The sequence below is a fragment of the Melanotaenia boesemani genome, chromosome 18 (genome assembly GCF_017639745.1).
Source record: "Melanotaenia boesemani isolate fMelBoe1 chromosome 18, fMelBoe1.pri, whole genome shotgun sequence".
In the NCBI taxonomy this organism is placed as follows: Eukaryota; Metazoa; Chordata; class Actinopteri; order Atheriniformes; family Melanotaeniidae; genus Melanotaenia; species Melanotaenia boesemani.
Genome location: NC_055699.1, coordinates 2,126,690 through 2,151,907, shown reverse-complemented (window position 1 = coordinate 2,151,907; position 25,218 = coordinate 2,126,690). Strand labels below are relative to the sequence as shown.

At 37.6% G+C, this 25,218-nt stretch overlaps 1 protein-coding gene across 3 annotated transcripts in view; it reads left to right on the top strand.

The window, feature by feature from the left end:
- pld1b (phospholipase D1b) overlaps positions 1-25,218 on the top strand; it is a 61,058-nt gene that overhangs the window by 2,935 nt on the left and 32,905 nt on the right. For 2 of the 3 annotated variants that reach the window (XM_041968614.1, XM_041968612.1), the window contains exon 1: positions 13,270-13,450. The exons of the other annotated variant lie outside the window; for it this stretch is intronic. The gene's annotated coding sequence lies outside the window, so the exon portion shown is untranslated. Of the gene's footprint in view, positions 1-13,269; positions 13,451-25,218 lie in introns of those variants that run through there. 3 annotated transcript variants of the gene reach the window in all.

Sequence of the window (25,218 nt, the reverse complement as noted above, 5' to 3'; positions counted from 1 at the left end):
TTAAACAGATGAAAAAGGAGGAACTGATATTGCTGATATTTTCTGTCCAACATTACGTCCCTTCAGACCATTTAAGTCCTGAATCAGATGTGTATTTTCTGTTGTATTCCAGTGAACTGTGAGCTTCCTCTATACCTTATTGTGGTAACTGGAATTGCTGTGGGAGTGTGAGCCAAATGCCAAACATTTTTTAGTAAGTTGAGCTTACAAGCAGTTGGTTGTGCTACTGGTTTAACTGGGAAAACATATTTAAACTGAGTCACGTTTTTGTAGGTCAGGAGATTCTGATCATCTCATTAAAAAGATAAATATGCTGCCAAGGTGTGACCCTGCAAGTAGTCATATGCTGACTGATGTGTTACTTGACATGACACACAGAGCGAGCAAGAAAGAGGAAGTGTGTTGCAAACTGGTAGTCATACACTCTTTTAACTGTAACTGATGTTACCATTAAACTTTGTTATGAGACAATGGGACCTTTGGCACAAATATTTAAAAACACTTTCGCTTTACAGAACAAGTTCTGAGCTTAACTACAAAATTTACAAAATACGTTGAGCCTGGAGCTGCTGTTGGATCGAAAACTCCAAAAACCCTGTCAAGCCTCAGAAAACCGTGAAATGCCCACCAGGAATCTAGAAAATAAATATTTTGGCCAACGTATTCAATTAAATTCAGCTGTATTTGTATCGCGCCAATTCATAACAATTGAAAAAAAGTAGGGCTGTCAAAAATAACACGTTAACGGCGGTAACAAATTTTTTGAAAACTTTATTTTAAAGGTTTTCAATTTTATACAAATACAAATAAAGCAAAATAAGCAAAAATCAGGGACTTGTACATACTGTACATGAATATACGTGCGACCATGCCAGCCAGTGGCATGTTACATAGAAAATTAGGCCCAAGATAAACAAAGACAAATTCACACACCAAAAAAAAAAAAAAAAAAAAAAAAATACAAATTCAAAGTATTCGGATACATCTTCATACACATAGAACACAAAACACATAACAGCTGCAGCAAGCAAATCCCAACATTCACTATACGTACCTCCCACTCATGTAAAAGGCAAACCCTCTACATAACTTATAAAAGGCGCCCATGTCTTCTGATATTTATTTGTCGAGCCTTGTAAACTGTACAAGTACTCCATTTGTAAAGACAGCATCATTTCTCTCACCCACTGAATAAATGAGGGGGGCTGGACATCTTTCCACTTCCTCAATATCAGCCTTCGGGCCATGAGGGACAGAAAAGCTACCACACTTTTCTGAGCTGATGTCAGGCCCTGTCTGTTTGGGAGAACACCAAAAACTGTTGTAAAAGGATTAGGGTCTACAGTCCTATTACATATGTGTGAGATAGCGTCAAAAACAGAGCCCCAAAATGTGCCTAAAGCAGTACAAGACCAAAACATGTGACACATTGTGGCAGGTGACCGACTGCATCTCGGGCACCTATCATCAAATGTCCCATATATCCTTGCTAATTTGGCTTTAGTGAAATAAGCACGATGAAAAACTTTGAATTGTATCAGGGTATGTCGAATGCAGATAGATGTTGAATGAATAAGATTAATACTCGTATTCCAGATATCGTCTGAAAGCTGTAGGCCTAGATCTTGTTCCCATAACCTTTTTAGCTCCTCCAAAGATGTAGGGTCCATAAGATGTAGTAAATTATATGTACGAGAGATCTGACCCCTGGAGATAGATTGGAGATGCAGACAGTCCTCCAGAGGAGAAGAGAGTGGTCGGTTTGGATAGGTTGCATAGTGCTTAATGACGAAGCTACAACGGCGGTAACTAATTTATGTAATTAAATTCATTAATATTTTCAACACATGCGCCCCATCCACTGTTTTTCTGTTATGAAGGCAGAACGTGGAGAGGCGAGATGGTAAAGCTGACACCCGCACTCGTCCCGTCTCCTTTTTTAAACTAATCCTGCACCAACATGGCCGCTCTACAGGATCTCTGCTCGTCTCTGCTTGTGCAGCAGCTGCTTCCTCCCTCTCCTCTCATGTTGTTCTGCAAATCATGGTTGGTGATCAGCTGATCGGCTTTTCTCTCTTGCTGCGTGTGTTTATGGATCAGCTGAGAAGGAGGAAACTAGCAGTTCATGGTTCACACCGTCAAATATTTACCCAAAGTCTTGTTGTTGGCAGGACCTTGTCTAACACAGTAGCTGCTGGTGGTAGACAGGGTTTACACTGCAGCTATGCAGGGGCGGGTCTAGAAAAGTTCAGATGGGGGACCAGGAGCACTGACCAGGAAAAGGGGGGCACAAATGAGACCTTTTTTTTAGGTCTAGATTTTATAAAATTCTAAACTGATTCTTACAATTAAGGTGATCATCTGATGTAAAAAAGTGAAGAAAAACGTGTAAACAAGCAGCCAATGACGTATTTTATCAGCAGGTGATGCTGCTGTAGGACTTTTATCACTGCTGCACAAACACTCACACTTCAATGATAAAAAGAAAAACCTGTTCTTATCCAGATCAACAGTTTTATCAGTTTCTTCATCAATGTCGGCTGTTTGGCTTCAGTCGTCACATCTGCTGGTTTTAGGACAGAAATTATCACCATGGAGACGGTTGGTGAGATGATGATATATGAATTCTGATCTAGAACATGGTAGAGATGAGGCAGATTACATGCTGCATTTACTGACCATTGGACATCTGACGCTTACCCAAGGGAAGCTCAGTTAACAGTAAATATTTGTAGAGTCGGCTCGTTCTGTTGATACAATACAGAAAAAACAGGCAAATTTCAGGCATAGTCGCGAATAGTGATTAATCATGATCAGTTTGAACGCTGTGATTAATTAAAATTTTTAATAATTTGACAGCCCTAATAAAAAGTCATTGTCTAGCTAAGAAAACCAACAGATTTAATCAGATCCTCTCTGTGATTCTAGTCCTCTGGCCTGAGCCTGCATAGGGTGCTGGGCAGCAGTGGAGAAACCCTTTGACAGGAGGGAGAATCTCCGGCATAACCAGACTCAGGAAGGGTGGCCGTCTGCCAACACAGGTTGGGGTTAGAGAGGACAAGAAACAGGCTCAACAAGTGCCATATATCTAAACCAGGGAGGATGTCGTGTCCTGATAAGTGAAGGCACCGCCGCCTCTCATTCTGCTTTTAAAGACATAACCCAGAAGTTTGAGAGCAAAGTGCCATTTGAAAAGCGTGTAGCTATCATAGCAATTATTTGAATAGTTGCCAATTTATTTATTCCATTTTAAACTACAAAATAAAACTACAGCTTGGAGCTTGGACCTCAGTATGTTAAACTTGGTAGTAAGCAGTCTGACACTATTTTTACAAATACAGGAGCTCCACAGGGTACAGTTTTATCCCCTTTTTTATTTTTACTTTACACCACCGATTACAGGGTCAGCCAGTCGACCTGTGTGCTGCAAAAGTATTCTGATGATACTGCACTTTTGGCTCTTCTGACCGAGGCGATGACCTCTGGTCAGAAAAAGAGGTGGAATCTTTTAGTAGCTGGAGTGATGCAAACTTTAAAAATGAATGCGGAGAAGACAGAAGAAGTTACTGATTTCAGGAGGAAGAAAGAGGACCCCTAGTTAGTTTGCATTAAAGGTCAACAAATTGAGGTTGCTCAGACTAGGCTCTTCTTTTTGAGAAAACTCAGGTCTTTTGATGCAAATAGGAACATTTTTTATGTGTTTTATCAAGGAATTTTAGACTGTTCTTTTCTATGCTGTGCTGTGTGGGGGAGCAGCATTTGTGTGGATGTAAAAATAAAGTCAATAAGTCTATTTAAAGAGCTGGGCATCAGCCCTGATTCTCTGGACGTCATACTGGGTAAGAGAACGAGTTCTAAACTGAGAACGATGTTATTTTTACAACCTTTTAACGAACGTTTTGATTTGCCTCAGTGTTCGGCTGAACATTTAGAACAACTTTTTTTTCTTGCAGTTGTCAGATTTGTTTAATGAACTCTTGTAATTTTTGCATTGAACCATGTTTTTACTGTCTTTATTTTTCTTGGGCTTTTTGTTACGCGGCATTTTACAGTTTCTGTTTGTGCTGTCTGAACGTAATGTTTGGTGGCAAGCAAAATCTCCCGCTTGGGGGATTAATAAAGTTTATCTACTTGTATCTATTAAAAATGCCTTAGGTGCTAGATGGCGTATCAAAGGAGCAAAGTTGGTTTAAATAATATGTTTTTCTGAACATGGATGTCTGTCTAAATTCTCATGATCGATTACTTTTTAATAAAATACATAATAATTATCAAAACTCCCATGATGCTTGATCCAACCCTTGGTGAGGTATTTGTATCTGGATTAAAGTGAAGTCTCTGTGTGCTGGCATAGCTTAAATTGGTAGTAAAGGAATATTTATTTATTTTTTTTTGTTCTTTTGTGTTTGCAAGGTAACCGTCTTACAAGCAGCTCGTAGCTTGGAGGATCAGGGAGAAATTCTGGAGGGGAGCTAAGCTTATCTCTACTCAGAACGTGGGCAGAGAAAAGGAAATTTTCAGTTTAAACAATTCAAACCTTAAAAATTACATCATTTACTGTAAGGTCGCTGCACTCAGTTGCATGTACAGTTATTTTCCATGTTTCCCTCCACCAATCAGCTGAGTTTGTTAGGATTTGTCAGACTTGTGGTATGACTTACTTCATTACTCTTTTTACATTAGAAAAGATGTTTTTAAAAGATGGTGTTTGTGCTTTTCATTAATTTAATTCCTTTATCTGGTGTCTTCGGATTAGACCTACAGGATTATCAGTCCCAGCTGATCAGTGGCAGAATCATTGATCAGCCACGCTCTGAATACTGTCTGATGAATGAAGTAAACTTTTAACCTTCAACATCGCTTAGTGGTGAACGATGACGTCTGATGAATGAACATGTGATGTCACACATACTGTTGTGGTTAACTTGGTAAAAAAACCTCCTGATCCGAGGGTGAAAGGCACATCACAAGTTCACTGAAATGGAAGTACGTATGTCCTGAAACCAAAACCCACCATCTTTTTGCTTTTTTCATGGCGCTGATCTGTTTTCGTCTCTGTGTTTATGCAATGCAAGCAGACGAGCGTCGGACGTTTGGCCATCAGTGTGGCTTATTTTATCTTTAAAGAGTTTATTTAAAAGTGTCTTGTTTTTGATGACATTTATCTATTATTATATACACGACTGTTTGCACATGTCCAATTAGTTATAACCTGTCAAGCTTTGGACATTAGGGGGCCATATTCATTAGATTTATTAAGAACATTTAATAATCTCATTAATCTAATGAAGAACAAAGTGTACATTTTTATATGCTCATTTGTTTAGAAACCTACAACAAAGACATTAAAAAAATATATTCCTTTAAATTTTAGTTTTATTTAGCATTAGTTTGGGTAATTTCCTATTATCTTGTAGTTCTCTTCATGCAATGCAATAGTTTAAAATTGACCTGCTGTTATGAAACAGGATATTATGCAACTTTCAGATAAGTATTCATAATTAAATATTGGCTATATTGATAGATTTACGGATGCCTGAAAACAACAGCTGGATATTGTCATTAGCATTATGTGGCTGGAATGAGACGTCTTTCACTTTGCTTTTGCATTTTTTGGAGATTTTCTTGTTTTCTGTGGCAACATTTTATTGAGAAATGATCCATTTCTTTGACTTCACCAAATTTGTCTGACTGCAGCGGTTCCTGTAAAGAATGTGATCTGTATTTCCTTTTTTAATTCCTGTTTATATACTCTTTCCATCTTCTGATAATATGACACTCCTTTAGTGGAAATAGCGCAGTGTTACTCAATCTGGTCCTATGAGAGCTGCAATCCAGCAGGTCTTCAATTTATTCCTGCTTCAGCACACCCCTGAATCAAATTAAATGGATCTAACAGCCTATCAACGTTCTGCACAGTTACTCAGTAATTTATTTCAGGTGTGTTGGAGCAGGGATAAATGAAAAACCTGCTGGTCTGCGCTCTCGTGGGACCGGATGGAGCAACCCTGATATAGAGTTTACTCCGCTCTGTGAAACTCAGCATGACTTCCTTTTTTGGGGGGAAATAACCTAACAGAAAACATTTTATTCCTGGAAAAATGCAAAATAGTCAAATTATGTAATAGAGGATGACAAAGGAAACTCTGGGAATATAAATTTACCATTGGATAGTATTTGCTTTGACAATCTGCTAAAATAATGTATGAACAGCTGCTCTGCATTCAGTGCACAGTTTAATTTTTTCCCCTAGTTTCCAGTTCTAAACATATATCCTTTTTTTGTGATTTTTGTAGCTAAAATAAGGATGATTTTGTCCTCTTTTTGTAGAGCCACACATAAATCAAACATGAAATGGCACAAACTTGTATATTCCCTCTTCACTTGAAGAGCTGCTATTAAGCCACTCCTAAAGAAAGGGACTCTAGACGCCTCTATAATGAACAACTATAGACCATCTCTAACCTCTTTTATTTCCAAGATTATTGAGAAATTTGTATTTCACCAGCATAATGACTTTTTAAATGAAAGTTGAAATCTTGATAAATTTCTGTCCGGCTTCCGACCTCATCACAGCCCTGAAACAGCTCTGGTCACGGTGTTAAATGACATTAGCTTGAATACTGATTCTGGTCTAGTATCAGTCCTGGTTCTGGTCTAGTATCAGTCCTGGTTCTGTTGGATCTCAGTGCTGCGTTTGATACTGTAGATCACAGAATCCTGTTGCATAGGCTGGAAAACTGGGTTGGACTTTCTGGAGCGGTTCTTAACTGGTTCAGGTCCTATTTAGAAGGCCGGAGTTATTTTGTTACAATCGGCAGCTATGAATCCGAGCGAGTGGCCATGACTTGTGGAGTCCCCCAGGGGTCAGTCCTTGGACCTCTTCTGTTCAACTTGTATCTGCTCCCTTTTGGTCAAATATTACAGAACTATAGCATTAGTTATCAAAGTTATGCTGATGATACACAACTTTATGTCTCTGTCACCAGACGCAGCCCAGCAGATTTACTGTCTGGAGCAAATAAACACCTGGATGAGGAAGAATTTTCTACACTTAAATGAAGACAAAATTGAGTTTATTCTGTTTGGTAGCAAAGAGAAGAGGGTCAGCATTGGCAAACACCTGGAGACTCGGGCTCTTAAAATCACCGACCAAGTTGGTAACCTTGGAGTGTTGATAGACTCAGACCTGACTTTCAGCAGCCACATCAAAGCTTCACTAAGAAACTTTTTACCAGAAACATCAATAGAATTAAAAGTTTAGTCTCCCAGAAAGACCAAGAGAAACTCATCCATGCATTCATCTTCAGTAGGCTGGATTACTGTAATGGTCTTTTAACAGGACTTCCTTAAAAGAGCATTAAACATTTGCAGCTCATCCAGATGCTGCTGCTAGAGTTTTAACCAGGACTAAGAGATCTGAACACATCACACCAGTTTTGAAATCTTTACACTGGTTTCCAGTCAGTCACAGAATAGATTTTAAAACCCTTCTGCTTGTTTACATCCCAGAATGGTTTAGGCCCAGAATACATCTGTGATATGTTCAGAGAATATAAACCTAGCAGAGCTCTTGGAGCCAAAGACTCTGGTCAACTAGTCCAGACCAGAGTCCAGACTAAACAAACATGGAGAAGCAGCATTTAGCTGTTATGCTGCAAACAAGTGGAACAAACTGCCAGTGGAGATTAAACTTTCACCAAATGTAGACCTTTTTAAATCCAGGTTAAAACCATTTCTTTTCTCATGCCCCTATGCATGAAATCTGCATGTTAACTTAAAAAAAAAAGTCATCTTGCTTTTAATCATTTTAATGTAATTTATTATTTTATTGTGATTATGTGTTGATGCCTTTTACTATTTCTAAATATCTGTAATGCCTTTGTTTTATGTAAAGCACTTTGAATTGTCCTGTACATGAAATGTGCTATACAAATAAACTGCCTTGCCTTGATAGGTCTTGTCGTTTGTAAATGATGTAATAGCTAAAGATGAACACAGGATGGCATTGTCATCATTTCTATACTCCCCATTGTCGATGCAGAGTTTCTCCTCTTTACTTTAGAGGGTTCATCTTGACATTTCTGCAGGTATGTGGTAGCTGATAAGTTGCAGCGTGAAATTTGAATTTCTTTGTTTATCTCCGAGTCTTCCTGTAAAGGCAGCACAATAACACTCCTGCATTGTAGGATGATGACATGTTCACTCTGGAGAAAAAAAACGTAAGTGGTTCATTGTTTCACACTGTTAAGAGGCTTTTATTTCCAACAAGCAACTTTCCTCTGTGCACAGAAAAAAAAGATAAAGGCAGATTTACTTAGATTTATTCAGATTTCTAATGACCAGTTACCATTTTAATCTCATTGATTGCAACATGGGATTTTCTGTTTCAAGATATTTAAGCTCAACATAAGTCCTCTAATATGGACAAAGTGTTGTACCAAATAACCGACCAGCTAAGTATTCATGGTTTGAGCTCTGTAAAATGAGACGGGAAGAATCATTAAGCTGTCAGTCAAGAGTGATTGTAGATGTGATTGCTCTGTGAGCTGCCTCACAAAGACAAACCAATAGACAGTATTGATCTGAAGAAGGAAATTACAGGATGCAATTCAGAATTTATTCTGCTTTTTCTGATGCTACAATGTTTTTGGATATATATTTTAATATAGCATATTTTAATGATTTGTAATCTTCTATAAATCTGCTCATATGTCGTCTTTAATCATCTCAAGGGAGGCTCTAGCAAACAGAGCTGTGAGTTTTCCAAGAAGGAAAGTATTTCACATGGTTGTGAAATATTTCTTTTTTTCTGTGCTCTGCAACCTGCAGCTCATGAGACAACTCTGGGAAGTGTTTTCACCATCAACCTGCATGCAACCTTACAGCAATTTAACCAACAGTTGTTGGGAAAATATTGAAGAGCAGGTCATCTCTTCACATCTCCTCTGGCTACTCTATAGAAATGCTTAAGTGTTTTCATGGTGTTTGCTCGGTTTAGTTAATCATTCATTCAACCACATTTTGAGTAAAATTAGTGCTGCTCTGCTAGCTAGGCTAGTTAGCCTGATTATTTTCCCCTCTATTAAAATAGATTTAACTTTGGCATTATTCAGATTTTGTGACATTAAACGTTTCTTATTCCATGACATAAAAACTGATTCGTGTTAATTATCTATAAAATAGGATTGACTCACAGTAGTTTTAACTCATCTATGCTGTCAGTATAATTTTTTATTAGCTCTGAGTCACTATTATTGTACATTTTAAATACCTTTATTCTCCTGAAAGATTCAGTATTGAGTCATTCTTGTGCTAAGGATTCAGATAACCAGATTCTGGGCTTGAATTATTATCAATTTAAGCCGTACATTAGAACTGATTGATAATGAAGAGAAATCATTGTGAGCTAAATGCTAATTTCATGTTGCTAATCTATCATTGCTCAGTGTATTTGCTGTTTAAGAACTTTATTTGGGGTTTAAAATTAGTTGAATATGTTGTTTTGGTTATTTAAAGTACTAACATAAATTCTGCTTTTCTTCAAAATGGTTAAACCAGCATTGTTGGTTTGTAATTTGTCTAGAGACTGAAATACGTTTTTAATAGAACAGATATTTCTTATTCAGTTTGATCTTTATTTTGCAATAATATTGGATGACATCTACCTGTTTTGAAGCCACTCTATTGAGCTTTGACGAATCTTTGCGCTATTGAGGCTAATTTGGCGTCCATCTTGCATCCTGAGCTCTTTCCAGCCAGTAAAAGTCTGTCCCATACTGACTCTTTCTCTGCTACTTTCTCACTTTCTTTTCTTAGCTAATGTCCTTTTGCATTTCTTTGCTGAATCAGCCATGGTGTATTTTCAAAATAGCAGCATGTTGATATTCAGTTTCTGGTGTGTGATGTGGCTGCGAAGTGAAGCGCAGAACGACGCCCCAGGCTTGAAAATACAAGTTGGGAAGTTTTCAGCCTCAAGGGTAATGACAGCTCCAGGAATGTACATAATAAATATCAGTGTGCCATCATATCAAGTCAGAAGCACAGTTTTAAGCTAAAAAGTGTATCTGTTGCTTTGTTAAGTCAATCTTATAAAGATGTATTTATGTTTCTGTGTAGATGTTAACCAAGCCTGGAGGAAGTATGTATTTAAGTTTCTAGATGCCTCATTGCTGTTATGTAATTTTTTTTATTTCTGTGATAAAAAGGCTTTGTTTGATGATTTAATTTGATCAACATATTGTAAAACAATGTTTTGCACAAAAATTGAAACAGTTCAGTGATGAACTGAAGGCCAAAGGTCGGGAACTGCAGCTTGACTGGTTTGTAGATAAATATCCAACTGTGTTCATGGTGGTAAATCTAGTTCTTCCTGTCACTTCTTTTCAATGTTTTACTTCTGAGATCTATATTTAGATTTCTGAAGTTTTAACTCCTCATACAGGTCAAAGATTCGAAGATTAAACTTTTAACTTTTGCTGATGTTTATCTTACATTTTCTCGTGTTAAGAATAGAGCTTATTGTAATTCTCACTGTTAGGCTACCCTGGTTTAGATTATCAAATTTAGATTTATCACCATGCATGTGTAGAAAATTATGAAGCTAAATTGGATTCAGACTAGAACTGAATCAGCATTTTAATATTTTACTGGATAACACACCCCAGACTTTTGGAATACAACACCCACAGTGCTCATTATAAGTCAGTGTGTTTTAAATTTAAATGGTTTCAGCAGTATTGTAAATAGTTTATGTCTCTGTGTGTTTTAATAACTCACCAGGATTTTAAAACTGACTGTACACAAATGCAAAGAGGCCTACAGTCACTCTGCGGGACAAATGGAGATGTTTGTGGGTCCAGACTGTTTTGTAAAGGTTAAGATGGAGTTTAGGGTAGGGCTCAGTTTTAGAATAGGGTCATGTTTGGTGTGGGGCATTGTGTTGTAATGCTTTAGTAATCATGAACTGGCCCCTTAGAGGCAAAGAAACAAATGTGTGTGTTAGAGCTGATGAGGGTGTGAGTTTGAATGCTTTGGCCTTCCTCCAGAATGTCAACAATGAATCATGTCAACCTGTTCATCTCGGGGGGGGGGGGGGGGGCTCCAACTTCACCCACACTTACTTTTAGAAGATTCATACTGGTTTAACCTGTTTGCAGAAACCAAGTTCATTCATTTAGAAAAGTGTAAGCATGAGCTATAATCTTGATAAATACTAAAAGTCTAAAAAAAGAAGTAAAAAAATAAATAAAATAAAAAAGTATTTACATATACTTGATATCGTTGGAGACTTCTTTTTAAAGCTTATTGCCTTAAATGTTTTTTCAATATTTTTTTTTGGTGTTTTCCACATTTTGTGATTTAAATGGAAGTGTTTTGGGATTTTATGCGATGAACCTAAAGAAAACAAAGTGTTGTGGTGAACACAAAAGAAAAAAATGTTTTTAAACAAATAACAGTGTCCACATGTATTCATCCCTTTTCCTATAAAGTTCTTTAATAAAATCTGGTAATGCCACATTTTTATCAAAGTCACATTACTGGTTCATTTCTTGAGTTTTTCTTCATTGGTAAATCCTGGTAAATCAGCCAGGATTGATGTAACGAGGGATGGTGCTAAACACACGGAATATTTTTAGGTGAGACTATAAGTAAACTAAAAATTCTAAAAAAGAAAAGTCAGACTTTAGAGCAGCATTTAACAACTTTCCAATCTTTAAACTCTCTGTTGCTTTGCAGACTCCTGAGCCAGAGAAACCACACTTCCTAACTCTTTTTTTCAAGCTAAAGCAACACATTACAACTGTGTTTCGCTTTACGGCACCGCGTCAATTGTCAGCAACTAGATATCAACACCCCGGCCATTTTGGACACGAACTATGGCTGATTCATTAAAGAAACACAAGAGGACTTTATCAGAGGAAGCAAAGAAAAAGAGATAGAGCAAGAAATTATACAAAAGCCAACTTCGGACTGACTTCTACTGGCAGCAGAGAGCTCAGAGGAAAGACAAGATGCAAGATTAATGCTAAATTAGCCTTTGTTATGGATGCCAAAGTTCAGCGATGCTGCTTCAAGGCAAGGATAAGCAGCCCAGTCCTCAACATCTACAGTCCTGCAGGCTTTAGAATTTCCCTGCTCTAACACACCTGATTCTAACTTAACTGATCCAACAGCTCATCAAGTTCTGCTCAGTGACTCATTCGTTTAATTCAGGTTGATTTGAATGACTTGAGGGGGAACATTTAGATGTCTCTGAATGGAATAGCTAAATCTAACATGTCAAGCTGGGTGAAAATTTGTGGTAATTTTCTTTAAAACCTTCAAGAAAAATCCCGGTTTTAACATTGCTAACGCGTCTATAAGATGTCTTTATGTCTTAAAAACCATGCTATGGCTCTGGGATTTCTGCTTTGAGTCTGCAGAGCGAAGGTCAGACCATCTGTGTGTTCCATGTAAAATACCCGATAAATACAATTCTGGTTATTTCATAATTGGGACTTTTCAGCTATTTTGCATTCTCTGTGAGGAACAGATGAAATCAGAAGCCTGAGCAAGCAAGAGAAGTTAGCATGAGCTGGGTGGAGCAAGCCTGTGTTTACCAAGTTATTTTTATTTTATTTTTTTTACAAAAAAATAAAAGAATAAAAGAAAAAATTGAAAGTAAACACTGGTTTTTATTTTTTTCTACTTTAAATGAAAAACCATCTTTGCCATAAATGCATTTTTTTTTTCATTCTGAATCTTAGAGCCCCCACTCATTTAGTTTTGTCTCACAACATTTGAAATCATTCACCTGCTGAAATTGCAGCTTTTTATAGATAAAATTTCCCTCTGGGATAAATATTTTTTATTTAATTAATTGATTCATGGTATATATATATATATATATATATATATATATTTATTTATTTATCAGTTAACTGTACATCAGTTATTTTAGCGTGTTGATCAGCTTGTTGTTGCAGAAAGGGACTTTTTGATTTCAGAAAGCTGTAACATTTGGAGAACCACTTCAGTTCGTCACTCTGACCACGTGCTCATAACAAATACCTGAACTGGCTGCTCCTTTAACACAGACAGGTACCTCAAACAGGAACTCTTCTCATTGGCTGTTGATGTGCTCTGTTGGGCTCCTCAGGCCAATAGCCTTTGGTTCCTCTGCATGAACTCCCACCCACATGGATCTTCCCTTCCTCTCTCTGCTTCCAGAGTCTCGTTCAACACAGACGCTTCACCTTTCAGGCTGTTTTAGGGCTGCTGTGAATGTGCATGCATGTGTGCTAGAGATCGGCCAGACAGTGTGAAGAGATTTAAAGAGAGGCTGCAGAGAAGGAGAGCAGCAGCTTGTTCACCTCAGAGGAAATTTGCTTTCTGATAGCTGACAGAATATAAAGACATAATGAGGTTGATGAAGATGCCCTGTGTGCCTCTGCTTCGGCATGCTCAGGTTAGTGGATGCTGCTGATGTTTGTGTGTGAATGATGCTCCTCCTGATGCTGCATTTCCAGCCTGTTGGTGGTTTGCATTCCGGTTCTGCTGCATGTTATTTATGTTTGAAATACTTCAGACCTTTGTCACAGTTGCAGTTGAGAATTTGTAGCAGAGTGTTGTGTTTGTGCTGCAGCAAAAAGGCATTTTAAACATCAGTTTTTCAGACTGTCTATAAAATAATGGTGCAGTACCACAAAAGCAGCAATTAATAATTTTTAGAAAAACAATCCAAATCCCTTATTAAGTTCAGATTTGAGCATTTGCAGGTTACTCAACATGCAAAGGTTCAGATTAGACCTGCAAGCAGCTGTTGTTTGTGTGAAAAGCTGGCAACTACTAAATTAATCAGCAGTGGCATTAATTAAGTTTCTAACAACCTGTAGCACCAACCTGAAAATGAGAAAAGCAGCAGAACATCTGAGTTGATTTTTCATTTACATCAAATTATGTCTATCTATAAAATCTTTATTTAAATGCGAACAAAACATGTGACAAAAACTCAGCTATTAAGTCTGGTGGTAATTTGCTCAGTCTGCCTCACAGTTGGACTAATTAGGCGCTGTACTGCTCTTTATTATTTAGCAACTTTCCTCTTTCTTCTTAATCAATTTATTATTTAGAACTGTTGAAGCTCTTGCTTAGCTCTGCTCCAAACATAAAGTTCTTATTATGCAAGAGCTGGACCCAGATTTTGCAGATATTATGTTATAAATATGTATTTTTTATGAGGTTTTTGAAGAGATTGTGTGTGTTTGAGGGGTTCAACAGCTTGCCACCTGCCTGGCGAGTGATGAGGTATGAGGGGGGTAATGGTCTGTGCTCTACCCAATTAATGTGAGTGCTCACTGGGCTGGACATCACACACAAACATCTCTGTGCACAGAATGTTTGCCATTAATCATGTTGAATACTGTTTTGTCATTTCCAAAATCAACAATGAACCCACACTCTCAGTTCGTGGTGTGAGATTTAATGGGACCTGCAGCAGCAAATGCCCTTAAATGGAGATGATTTATCCTGTAAGCTGATGCAATCATTACTTTTATATGATCAGAATATTTAATTTTAGACATGATATATTGTAGATATGTTTTATTTTAGTTCATAACCCACAGTGTCTTTTCATCAGAGTGCAAACAAATGCAGTATGAGACTAGTTGGTGAGGAATTTTTTCTCAGGATAGGGCGGAGACAGAAAACAGACCCTAAACTGAGTAAATATTGCACCTACTTTTGTCATTTGGCATTAACACAAGCGCACATGTTGAATTTTTTTTTTTAATGCAGAGGGGTAGAGGTGGCCAAAAAGTGCACAAAAGCTCCCCCTGCATTGAAATTACTGAAGTAGATATACATTTGCAAAGAAAATGGTCTTAAAAGATTAATACAAAAAGTACTCTACTGATGCCAAAAGTAACATTATCATAATATCACAACAGCTTCGTTTCCATCCAGCCATTTTCATCCTCTCAAATTAAACACATACAGACAACTAAACACAAAAAGTTAGAAGAAAAACATCCTAGAAGTTTTCAGCATCTCTGCTATGACATAAATCTCTACATAAATTTAGGAACAGATTATTTCCCAGTGAAATGCAGTGAAGTGAAAAAGTTTTTGTTGTAATTTGTTTTGTTGAGCTCTTGTGGTGCTTGTTGGTTCCATTTCTTGTTTTGCAACACACAGAGAGGCAGGCGTGCAGGCCATGTAAATGCTTCATGTCAGTAGTTTTGCATAATTACAGACAGATGCAGCACTGCACCATAGAGAGGGTGTGAAAAAGATACAACATCATGGTTATAGGTGCATTTAACTGCTTCAAAGTAGACCTTGTAGCATACACAAAGGGTTTTTCCAATCAGAAATATTGAAATAAAATGGCAGGTGGTGAGATGTTAAACAGTTTAGGCTGCTGCAGACTGGCACCATGTTGAGCAGTGAAGTCAACATATGCCAATGTTTTCAACTCTTTGCCTTGTTTTTAGTCATGTGATCCACCCTGTACCTCGTGCTCCTTTTCTACAACAAGGGTTGTGACCTTTTCTATGCATGTTTCTTCTGTTGCCTCTGATCAAAATGTGGCAAGGATCTGTGAAGCTTAGATAGTAAAAGACCCAGTTTGGTTCTAGTTTGAATGCATATATTCAGTAGGAATTCAACCTCAAACTCCTTTATCTGGGTGTATTATTCATACTTTAAGAAATTTGATCTAGTAAGATTTTAGTCAGACAAACGTGTTTATATGCATTATAAAAGTCAAATTTTAGTCATATTAGAATTTCTTTTCTTGAATGATTTTACATACATTGACTAATACATTATCAAATAATGTCCTGGTCTTTCCTAGATAATATAAACTGAAGGGATTTAAGGTTTAGGGTGCTGACTTTATTGCAAAACTGCAGACTGAATCTGACCAGATGCCAGTTCCTGTAAGTTCTCCACAGTAACCTGCCAAATAAAGGCCAATAAACATTTGGTAAACATCATGTCTTCCTCTGAGTCTCACTTCCACATCTTTTCTCTTCCTCTCATTCATGGACTATTTCAAGCATCGTCTCTATGTGATGCAATTGCTAAAATTTAACTCTCAGCATCTAGAACTCTTTATGAAATCTTAAACCTCTAACAGAGCTGCTGTAAAACACATTATATATTTATCTAAGAATAAGATCCTGGCACATTCATGCATACTTAATATGAGAATTGGTTATATTGCGTCCTGTTTTGGTCACCAAAACACACTAAGCTCATAAAACCAACACAATACATTAAGTTAACAAGCAGAAAAAAATAAGAAGCTGTCAAATCAGATGTGAAATTATTGTTTTATGTTGTTTTAAAACTGTTGCAAAAGTCATCCAATTCTGAAAGAAAAGAGAGAAATTTTAAAACCTGTTCATATTTTAGTCTGAGCGGCCTTATTTTAGAATATAAGGATGTGTTAAATATAGTCTCAAAAGTTATCCCAGTTAAGGAGTTTAGTAAAGATCACTAAAGCAAACCTTAAACTTGGCTACAAATTTAGGTGATCTTGCTTCTTCTTGAATTTTGAACACAATTCTTGGTCAACGCCATTAAACGAATGACTAGAGAAGATCTTGCATGGGCATGTATTTCACCCGCTGGACCTGTTTTCTGGAGGAGTAGCTGAATAATAGACAACAAGACCTTGACTCAATCCTGTGTGTTCATTCAGTCATTCATTATCATTGTGATGGTGAAAATAAACTATAAATAATCTTTATTAAGATATTATGGCTCTCATGGTCCTCATTTTCTACATTCTCATTTCCACCTTGAAACCAAGTCTCGAGTGAAAGATAAAGTCTTGAATGTTTGATGTGAAAGTGCGGGCCAGCCACGTTTCACTTCCTCCTTGTGACTTGATTGCTTCAGATGTGGTGTTGTGGCATCACTTTTCTGTTTTTGTGGCATTTATTTTATTCCTGAGCATTTTACAGTAACTATAGCTGTGCTGCTGTCTGCAGAGGGTTTATTACAGTGGAAGCCAGAGGAATAAGCAGCGACAGCGTTCTTGTTGGTACCATCCCAAACACAGATTATCTGAAATAATGCAGTTTCAGACTTCTCCTCTGTGATGGCAACATAACAGACACGATGTCTGTTATGTTTTAATACTCTGCATCACCGGTTTCACCAGGAGCTATTGTTAGCTGTCCAGAGACACACCTCAGTTCCACTTTGACACAGTGTTTTAAATACCACTGTAGCACAAAAAGCAGGTATACTTAGGATCCGTGTGCCGGATGATTTTCAAACTTCAGGCACCATATTTTATGAATACATGTGTAGTTAACTGTGTTTGTGGTCTCCTGGTAAAACGGAAAAGTTGTATGAAAAAGTATTTGCATGTAATTTGTTTATTTTTCTGCTGTATATTTTTTTTTCTTGTGTTCCTTAACAGTACATTGCAATAAACAGGAAGTGATGGTATGTGGAAAATAAATAGGAAGTCTTGAGCGCTTAAAAAAATTTGATCCGATTAATTAAATTTTACAGATTTTTTTCAGAATACTTGTGTTTTTTCTCTTTATGCCTGAGGAAATATTGAAAAAAAACATTTAGAGCCATGCAGGTTACGACAAGGACAGATTTCCAGAGGTAGTCAGATCTTTTACTTGGAAGGAGTGCATTTGAATTACTCTTACAGTATATAACCTACAATTAGAAGTACAAGAAATATACTCAAACATCAAAGTGTGCTATTTACTATCGAGCCAAGACCTTTAGAGCAGATCCTTAGTTACAGTGTTGGCCTGGCAGGTGCCATAATACACTTGTGGGGCAGGGGAGGAGGGAGAGGGGAAAAGAACATTGAACAATAATACACAAATGAATTTCAGTAAATCTTTAGAAAACATAAAGGCGGTGTAGATGTAGAAAAACATTTACAAGTGCCCCTAAAAATAAAAGCATCCAGCTTTAGTTTGTTTTTGTAACAAGTTCCAGTTTTTGATGCAGCAAATGAAAAGAGGAATTTTGGGAATGTGTAGCATGATAAGATGGGAAGCCCATGTGTTGTACTTGGCTACTGTTACTGAGCAGAGGCTGTCTTAGATGTAGACGTGCATTTTAAAGAAGAGAATGACCCATCTATAAATATGTAAGGAAGGCCATTTAACCTGGGAATAAATAAATAGCGGGGAGTTCTGAATTGTGACAAGTTGAATATCAGAGTGGTGGATTATCTCCAGTTTTTGAAGAGTTCCTTTGCATGCATGGTGGTAGATTATATCATCATATTCAAATAAGGCGAGGATGGTCTTTTTAATAATCATGCATCTGGCAGCAGATGTAAATGACGAGCTAAATAAACAAGTTTTGCTTTTACTTTTTTGTAACACATTTATGTAATGTAATGACAAATTCCTTAATACTTGTAGACTGTATCCTGTTCAATTGTGATTCCATCTGTTATAGTGATGTCGAGAGAGTGTCGTTGTACTTGCATAATGACAATAAAGACCTTGAATTGAATCTTGAATTAGTGGATGTGGTAACTCTGCCTTTGTGACCAAACCACTTTAGCTATTGTAGCGTTTAAGAACAAAATTAAATTAGTAAAAGTCTGCGATATTTCATAAAAACTATCTTTAAGAGACCTACGAACTTTACCTGGTCAAGGACCAGAGACATACTGTATAAGGTTGTGTCATCAGCATATCAGCAAATAAGGGCTTGGCTAGCAGCTTGTGGGAGATAATTTATAAATGTAGAAAAAAATAGTGTTGGACCAATAATTGAGCTATGAGGGACACCTAGTGGCATATGGAGACACTGAGAAGGCTGGAGATCCAGCTTTACTCGCTGCATCATGTTTAAGAAATCATTTGAAAACCATGACAGTGGCTGACCAGATATTCTAATACGGTCTGATCTTTGTAAGAAAAATGATCAGCAGAATCAAAGGTTTTTTCTAATACAGTGATTAGTGCTGCTTGGAATCTAATGCAGATACAATATTATTTATGACTTTTAAGACCGCGGTAACACAACCATAACCTGACAGAAGCAGGACTTAAAAGCTAGATATGTTTTGATATTTCAAGTATTGAGTTAACTGTTTTCAAGTTTTTCAAGATCCTTGGATGCATATGGCAAAATAGATATAGGTCTGTAACAGTTTAAGTCAGCCTGGTCTCCACCTTTAAAAAGAAGTAAGAAGAAAAAAAATAAAAAATAAAAATGGGTGCAGCAGTAACTGCAGCTGCTGACTTTAAAAAAGAATGGAGCAAGCCCATCTGACCCAGCTGGCTTTTTGGGGTCTAAAGACAACAATTCCTTCACAGCTTCTTCACCAGTAATGGGATGGGAAGAAAACAAATTGGGTACACCAGAGTTATTAGGTGGGTTTGAGTGCTGTCTGCTCTGGTTGTTTAAACAAATTAATGACAGAGGCAAAGCCAGATTTAGTAAAATGATTACTGAAGAAATCAAGCATATCAACACCATGTTGGTCTCTAAGGATGTCAGTGGACTCGCTGTCCTGTCCATGAAACTAGTTTAATGTTTGCTTCAGAACATGGTCACAAGCATCCAGCTAAAAGCAGCTGTTTGGTGAACTGAGGGCATGAAGGCATGTGGACGATCAGCAGCAACACTGGCTGCATGAGCATAGTGTCCTATGAAACGCTCCTTACACCATCACACCAGCAGCAGCAGCATCTGCTCGGACTGGTGGATTCATGACAAGCAGAGTCTGTATGTAACTATGCATCATATGTACAGTTTTATGAGTCTCTTCTACTACATCCTCAGCCTGACATTTTCCTGCCGCTGTAGTCCATCAACTCAGCTGTTTTTACTGCTAAACGTAAACTTAAAGAGGTTTTCTGCTTAACTTCTACTTCCCCCACTGTCATGTTTCTGTCTGCAGAACTACAACTCGTTTTTCATTTTTACATTTTTTTGAGACCTTAAAAGCAATTTTAATAATACTTAAAAAACCAGCCTGTCTGAAATTTGCAAGAAGTTAATATAGTCATAAGCACAAAAATATGTCCAGGAAATCTGTGAAATCCAATAATGTAAATATTTTCTTTATAAAAGAAGAACTTTCATCCCAGAGTTCACTTAACTCTGAGAGATGCAAAGACACAGAAGGTACTTGTTGTTTTTTACCTCATGTATGTGTGTTAATTCCAGCCACTCTATGCATTCTGTGTGTTTGTCTACTGTACACGTCCTCAGAAATTAATGTTACTCAAGCACAAGATGCAATATATAGAAAGTGTGTGGAGCAAATGTGACAGGATCCAACTTTGTGGTTTACGGGCTCCAGTGTGAATCCAGAACTTCTGTTGGGCTGGAGTTGGCTGGCATGGCCCCCAGTAAAATCTTCTGGTAACAGGTGTGGTATGTGGATGATCACGTCGCCAACAAAGCTGGTTGCCTGGATGAGCATGAGGCTGAAAGGCAGGTTTATTCTTAGCCTGACAGCCCAGGATGTTCTTTGTGGGGGAAAATTTCTGAGGGTTGCAGGCTGCAGAGAAACTGTTTACCTAAACTGGTGTGTAGATTCTGAACCTTCACTTACATTTCAGCACATTTTGCATTTTATGATACAAACTTAATATTAACTCAGTGTGTAAATGGTCTCTTGATAAATTAATTTACTATTATTTTTTTCAGATTTCTTAAAAATGTATGTTATGTATGTTTGTAATGTCAAACCACATTTACAGAAACTCAAGACTACAAACATTTTAATTAATTTCTATCAGTTTTGTTGTATGGATGTAATTATTGTCATTGAATTACCCGTTCTGTTCATTTTCATTGGCATCTGTTATCTGTTCATGTTAGTTTAATTATTGCAGAATTTACTAAATAAAGTCCAACATTAGTGCTGTAGATGTTAGGAACCGATGAAGGGTTTGTTTGAAAGGTTTGGATCATATAATGTGTTTTTTTCCTCTGTGAAGAGTTTGTGGTTTAATTGGTTTTAGTTTAGCTGGCATTGGTTTGTGGTGGTCAACCTAAAAAAAGACTTTTTGGAAGATGGTTTTGCTTATTAAGCTAGAGTTTTCCTCTTTGTGACTAACACCTACTTTAAAACATTAAATTAAGTATCTTTAGCTTTTTGACCCATGGCTGCTGCAACACTAACAGGGAAATGTTTGACTCTAGATATTTTTCTGACCTCCCATTGACGTTGTGGAGGAAGTGAAAGTAGACAAACAAGAACCAAATGATAGTCTCACTTTCTGCAGAACCAAAATATAAACAGTTTTTCCTGAGAAGCGAGTTGTTAGTGTTTTTGAAAACATGTGCAACAGCTACATCACACACAGGTGGCATCTCTACTAAAACCAAGGATTAGTTTGGCTATGCAGAATTTTTTGACAAATTAGTGTTCATATGTTCTACCACTGATTTCAATCAGTGCTCTACTAAACACTGATTTTTTTTCTTCCTCTTTGTAAAATCTTCTTTGATATTTTAGATTTGATAGTGAATAGTAAACTGTAATTTAGTCCTGAAATGACCACAGTGCTTATGTACAGTATATAAAATAGCCGAAACTGAATTAATACAAAGGTTATAGCCTGAGATAGTGTGATAAAGTGTGGAGTACCACAGGGTTGTGTTTTAGAACCTCTGTTATTTCTAATTTGTATGGACATTTTTGTGAAACGATACTATGACATCTAGGGACCTCAGAGAATTTATCCCAGTGTAAAATATTTTGTGTCTGGTCCTATGAGTAAATTACAATTAAACAGAGGAGAAATGGGAAATCTCTATCCTGTTATTTCCCCGTTAGACAAATTGGATAACACTATGCTAAAAATGATTTCATGTACACAGATGCTTTTGATCACCTTCAGCAATATTATTCAGCCTTCAATGTTGTTTTGTGAATAAAATTTATATTCACTTATAATTTTTCATTTTTAATTCAATCATTAGGGTCTAAACTCTGAGCAGCAGTTGAAAATAAACCCCATTGTACCGTTTTATTTCTTTATAGAAGGTGATTATGTCTATAATTTCTTTCAGCTCTTATAGAGGCTGTTCAGGCTTAAAGGATGAGCTTTAATCAGACTCAAAATATATGAGAGTGTTTCAATTCATGGTTTTGGGTCTCTGTAATACAACTTGCCCATTTTACTAGTATTTCACATCCATAACTTCAGTTATAGTTCTTCGCTGCTGATTTCTGCTCTTAAAAAATAACTTTATTCCATCTGTTTAATAACAAACAGCAGATGAGCACAATTAGAGAGATACTGATAAATAGAGTCCATCTAAAAGACCCTGATATTTCCCCAAGGAAGCTCCGGAAAATGGAGCTGAATATTAAACTTGGATTCATTAAGTGACCTAATTCCCAATTTGCTTTTTGTTGCAGCAAATTACGAACGAAAGAAAGAAAGAAAGACAAATTAATGCTGAGCAAAAATATACTTCTTCCTTCTGTCTTTCCATTTTCGCCTTTACCTAGTTTCCTTTGAAAACCTGCTGCTGTTGCATTTATTCCCTCCGATCAGGCAATGCAACTAATCCAAACATCAAGGATCAGCGGAGGAGAATCACATGAAACAGCGACTCTTGTTCAGCCACATTCCTCATTATAAGTGTAGGTGTGGGAATGTGCAGGAAGTAACAAAACGGGTCAAACGGTGAGTGTGCGCTCACTCATGAATGAAGAGGATTGACTCAAGGGATTTTCACATAAATTGACCCAGAATCATGGATGAGATGAGAAATGAGCCCTCTAAGTCTCTGAATCACTATCACAGCATGTAATCACATTTTCTCAATAACTTCCCAGCTAAAAATAACACATTCGTCCATAAGTTGAATTAATTTTTGCTTCAGTCCTGCTGTCTCAAATGTAGGTAGTTACCAAATGAAGTAGTTTTATAATATGAAATATTACTTGCAAAGACAGTGAAACTGTAGCACAACTGCATCAGACAAATTTCCTCTTACAGGTGGATCAAAAAAGACACAATATACAGATTAAAAAGCTTAATATTTCTGCTCTAAGCTGGGAGGGTGATGTAGGAAGCCACCGCAGTTCTGAATGGCTCTGAATGAGATTTTCACACTTGGGGACCAAAACTGTGAAATAGTTGTGTGGTGTGGGAGGTTTATGAGTTGATCATGACTTCATCTAATCAGACATAATCTCAAGTTGGGAAGTTTTCTTATTAAAGTATCCATCAGTTCATATTCTGTAAAACAAAAAGCTATCCTACTTTACACAGCAGAGACCTCATAAGGAATGCTTAAAACATCATTGTGTTAAACATCATGTAGGAACTACACTGATGACGGGGAGATGTGAGACTGTAGTTAACTTAGTCCTTCTGTATTAATGTCGGCTTAATCGGTTACAATGATCTTGATCTTGATTGAGTTTAAGTAAGTTTAACCTTAGTTAATTAGTTTAGTGTGTTAAAATGCATGAATCGACTTTTTTCTCCCAACACAGGCCCAACACACTCTCCTCCATCGGCATCACTCACACCCCCCTCAGCTGGTTCAAATCATACCTCTCCGGCCGCACTCAGTTCATCCAGTTGAAAACATTTACCTCCCAGTCATTCCCAGTCACCACTGGTGTGCCTCAGGGCTCTGTCCTTGGGCCCCTGCTGTTCCTCATCTACCTCCTCCCCCTCGGTTATATTTTTAGAAAACACCACATACATTTCCATTGCTATGCGGATGACACCCAGCTCTACCTCTCCACCAAGCCGAACTCTACCCTCCCACCATCTTCCCTCACAGATTGTCTTCAAGAGATTAAATCCTGGTTCACCTCAAATTTTCTTAAACTAAATAGCAGCAAAACAGAAATTTTACTAGTAGGCACCAAATCCACTCTCTCTAAATCTGACAGTTTCTGCATTCCCATTGATGATTCTTCCATTTCCCCCTCCCCTCAGGTAAAGAGTCTGGGTGTCATCCTCGACAGCACTCTGTCTTTCACATCACATATCAATAACATAACCCGGTCAGCATATTTTCACCTTCGCAATATCAACCGCCTCCGCCCCTCCCTCACCCCTCACACCGCCGCCATACTCGTTCACAGTCTTGTCACCTCCCGTCTCGACTACTGTAACTCCCTTCTGTTCGGTCTTCCCCAAAAAACTCTTCATAGACTTCAACTGGTTCAGAATGCAGCAGCCCGGGTCATCACAAGAACCGCCTCCACCCATCACATTACTCCTGTTCTGCAGCAGCTCCACTGGCTCCCCGTCACCTACCGCATCCACTACAAAATCCTGCTGTTCACTTACAAGGCCATCCATCACCTCGCTCCTCCCTACCTTTCCGATCTCCTCCATGTCTCCATACCAGTCCGTTCCCTCAGATCCTCCTCCTCCATCCACCTCATCGTCCCCCCAGCCCGCCTTGTTACCATGGGGAGCAGAGCTTTCAGCTGCTCTGCTCCTCATCTCTGGAACTCCCTCCCCCCAGACCTCTGTAACTCTGATTCTATACAACTGTTCAAATCCAAACTCAAAACACATCTGTTCAAACTGGCATACTCACTGTAATATTTCACACTGCTTTTATTATTGTTTTATGAATCCTTTTTAATTTATTAATGTATTTATTGATTTGTTTTATTCTTGTGTTTTATCCTGGAAGGTGACCTTGAGTGTCTAGAAAGGCGCCAACAAATAAAATGGATTATTATTATTATTATTATCAAAGCCCCTTTAGACCCTAATGAGATCATTTTCAGTGTTAAACTGTGTTTACGCACCACCAAATATCACACACACTAAACTCAGTAAATGACAGCACCACTAATCTTGAATGTTTTCCTTATTAATGATGGACACTAAGCAGTTGCTGTGGAGGCTGTGAACAATCTCATTAGGAGATTTTTAAATTGATGTGTACAGTACGGATCTACTGAAGCAAGCAAAGACGATACAGGTGCATCAAGTTTGACTAATCCTGGACTCGGGGTGTGCACTCATTTTACGTCCAGTGAAATGATCTGATGCAGAATAAGAGGTGATGTCTCGTTAGGCTGGTGGAGCGGAGCAGATTGGGATTATTTAACCCAGCTGTGGGTACACTGCTGATGCTTGTCATGCTGCTGTGGTTAATGAACTAGTGAAACCTTTTACTTCCTTTTTAGCTTCCAAGCAGTTAATAGTTGCACATTGCCTCAGAGGCGAAATGACTCCTAAGCTGGATTTAGGACTTTTTACTTTTGCTTTCTTACTG